Below are 3,928 nucleotides of genomic sequence, written 5' to 3' on the forward strand. Positions count from 1 at the left end.
TCCCCGGTCCTGGCCCGTCCCCGGGCTCTGTCCCACGGCTCCCGCGGCCGTCGGAGGTTCCGCACCTGCGTCCCGGCTCCCGCGTCCACACCGCACTGATCAGATTCTGACTCTATGTTTTCAAATGTAGGGACCAGGCATTCCTCCCCCTCCTCTCTTTGTGGGGTTTTCCTGCTGTTCTTTCTAGGCTCATATGGAAACTTCAGAGTCCATTTGACTCTCCCCAGAAAAAGGACAAATATTTTTTCTGGGATTGTGTTGAATTCATGCATTAACATAAGAAAACTTGGTCCCCTTATGATGTTCAGCTGCCTAAGTAACAACAAGGGATGTCTCTCTATGTGTTCAAGTCCGATTTTGTTGTTTTAGTTTCCTAACATATAAAATGTGCATAATTCTTGTTTATTTCTTGTTTGTATCTTGGCACTTCATCATTTTGGGGATAATTTCAGTACGGTGCCTGCTTACCTTAAACACATCACCTGCCCCGTTCAGGGAGGGAGAGACTGAGTCTGGTCCAGCTGTGAGCGCCCAGCGCCTCCAACACGCTCTGCTACCGAATGAATCTCAATTTCTCAATGAGGAAAAAACTGAGACAAAGTATCAGAAAATCGAGCACTTTGCCCAGGGCTGCGCACTCTTAAAGAAGGGCCAGAACTGAAAACATGTTTTTCTGAGTTTGTAGAAATTGTCTGTATTTAATGCAATTAAACTACATCATCCGACCATTATTCACCTATCTTAAGATGTTTGTTTTCCATTTTAGACATCACTCCTAGTCAACTTTGGTAAAAAAGATAAACATTCTTCCTCATCCAAAATGCCAGTTATGTCTCTTCAATATTATCTACAATTCAGAACTTTACTAAGGGTTTCAATTAGAATTAAAAATGCTTCAATAAAAAACCAAGTAGAGGCACTAAACACCTTTAAAATCTCACATTTTGCCACATACAGCACAAAACATGCATTTCCTGTTTCCCGAGGATTCCAATCCCGGAGGGCTCGGGCTGCAGGAGCCCTGGGCCTTCAGGGCCCCCACGGAGGGCGCGGGCGGGGCCACAGACTGACAAAGATGGTCATGAAATTTCAGCAACTCCCAAACGTTTCCAGTATCACCAACCTACTTCTCTACAGATCCGTGTTAATTCTGTTCGTGTTTTTAACTTTTCACACCGCTGCTAGGAAAGTTCTACAGCAAGTGACAGATGCGAGCAAACGACCGCCCGCAGGACAGCGACCGGCGGTGGGGACGGGGCAGGTGCGGACGGCTCGGCCCGGGTTGGAACTGAAGCTCTACTGTAAGGCAGGTGCTTCATTTGTTAGTCTCTAGAGATTCTGCTACTCAGATTTGAGATTTTTCACTTTTCTCTGGGGTTACAGTTTTGTTTGGAATTGATCCTTAAAGTTTGTACAATCTTTTCTTGTTTGAGGTTTTGGTCAGGGAGAAAACAGCTTCTCTTTGAAAGGAAGTGAATGCGGCTTAAGCTAAACGTTTGTCATTTTAAAAACTGGCCAGATTCTGATGAAACCTAAGCTTTCTCCCTGAGTGACCAAAATGCAAGGGGCTTCTGCGAGGATGATTTTCCAAGATGAGAGGCACCATTCCTTCCCGCTAAAAGGCACTTCAGTCAACTAAGGCCTGGGGGAGTGTTGGCGCTTGTCCCTCACGAGGCGAGAGGATCTCAAGGGGATCCGTTAGGAAGAACACACAGGGAGCCCTGCTGAACCCAGTGGGCACACAGCAAGGTGATCACCCCGTGCCTTGACCACACTACAAAAGAGCTGGAACCACCGAGACACAGGGAAGGAAACAACCAATGCCAGGGTGACGCCTTGAGGAGTTGTTCCCGCAAACAGCACACTGGATACAAAACATCCCCCAGGTCTTTTTGGTCATTTGAAAAGGAAGTCTGGATTATAGGCAATCAAACTTCTAAACCTGAGTCTTCCTCATTAAAGAGAGATTCACCAGCTGGATTCGTGTTTGATGAAACAGTGCGTTTTGTGCAATTATTTAGAAGAATGATCTCACATAACTTGCAATGTCCCTTGGTTACAATGGCCAGGGTACCTCTAAAGTACCTAAACTGGTTATGCGTAAGCTCAGTTTGAAAAAGCCAGCTGCAAATTATAACAAGATAACTGGAGGAGCTATTTTCAGTGGTACTTAGAAGCTTCTAAAAGAGGTTCTGATAAAGTTATTTCTTTGTGAGAGGAAAACAAAGGATTGTCTAAAACGATTTCTGAGCTGAAAAGACTCCAACATTTCTTGCCCCTTCTGCTCCTTGTTTTTTGTCAGAATTTCCTCGTCCAGATGTAGCTCCCTTCCTCCTCCTCCTGCTGCTCTGGCACCGTCTGGGGACACCTGTATCTGGCAGAGGAGAGCTCGCTTGGTCCGTCAGTCTCGGCCAAGAGTGGAGCGCGAGGGCAGCTAGAGAGCCCTGCTCCTGCTCAGCCCCCGAGCTGCTGGAGAACGTGATTGAACATTCTGATGTGCGACCAGGATTCTCTGATTTGTGTCAATTGGTTACATGTTAGTGTCAGAAAGTAAAGCAAGGATTGGATGGGAGAAAACTGGAGACATGCTCTAGAGGCCGTCCGTGAATTTCCCGAAGCAGGTCCCAAACAAGCCCCCAGCACGGCCAAACCCTTACTAGCTGCCACTCCTGAGTTTTCCAAAGAACAGTTAGTGATCGGAATGAAATACAACGATGTCAGAAAAATATTGATGAGCCTATAATGAAATACTACAAAAGAGTTGAAAAAAATGTTGAAACAATATCGAGGTCTATAAGAAGAAAGTTATGCTAACCACTAAAATGACACTCTCCTAACTTAAACCTTATAAACGGATTAGAGAAATAATTATTGATTGTGATAAAGAGCTGATTCCCAGGTTGGTTATCTCTCAAACTCATGATCCAGTTAATGTCGCTGATCAAATGCCCCATACCCTCACCAAGGGGAGGAAAGAAAGGAAAATTAAATAGAAAGAAAAAGCAATAAGATTATGAGTTTACAACTAAAACAATTGTTAAACCAATTTGTAGCCCTTAAATAGCCTAAGTTCCCAAACTGACCCAATCCCCCACTTCACGATTAATGCAAAAAAACTGCACATTTTAAAAGGAATTGTAGAAAATTAAAATAGAAAGAACAGCAACAAGCCAAAGAAAAAGAATGCAATGCTCCAAAGAAATCAAATGTAACTTTTCTTTTCTCCTCACTAAGACTTCAGGGGAAATTGAAATTGATTTAAACGGATAAAAACACAAGCTCTTACGGGCGCTGAAGCTACAATACCAGTAATAAATATCACCTTATTATAAGGTCCTATTCCTTGGAGTAAAAAAAAAAAAAAAAAATACAAATTGTGGTTGTAACAAATACTCCATATCAGTATATAAATCTCAACCCACAGTTTTTTAGGTAGGTCCCCTACAGGGAATATGTGTTTTCCTCTTGGCTCCCTCAGCCCCCATCCATTCGATAGGGAGAGACCTTTTATTAATAGAATTATATAGTACCCACAGCTCTTTCTCTCAAAAGAGGGAAATGTATTTAGAATTAAAATATAAAATAGAATTATTATGTCCAAAAATTTTTCAAAATCTAATCTTCTTAATTCACAAATTGCAATTTATATTGTCATGAAGGAAACTAAATTGTTCAATGATGAAGAATTACAAGAGCTGTTAAAAATAATACCTGATCCCAATTTTGGTCAAAATCCTCCACTGATACTGGGAAAATTATCTGGGCTGCCCCAGTTAAAACTAAAATAGGTCCATCGAAACCTCTTCTGAACCTTAAACAATTCTATTTAAGAACAAAGGTCTTGGAAGGGATGAGACCTACAACTGGGGTTGTGTGGAGAGAGGCTGGATGACTCCCTGCGCAGCCCGTGTGACACTCCCGTCCTGCC

Source organism: Propithecus coquereli, unplaced genomic scaffold (assembly GCF_000956105.1).
Source record: "Propithecus coquereli isolate 6110/MARCELLA unplaced genomic scaffold, Pcoq_1.0 Scaffold625, whole genome shotgun sequence".
NCBI lineage: Eukaryota > Metazoa > Chordata > Mammalia > Primates > Indriidae > Propithecus > Propithecus coquereli.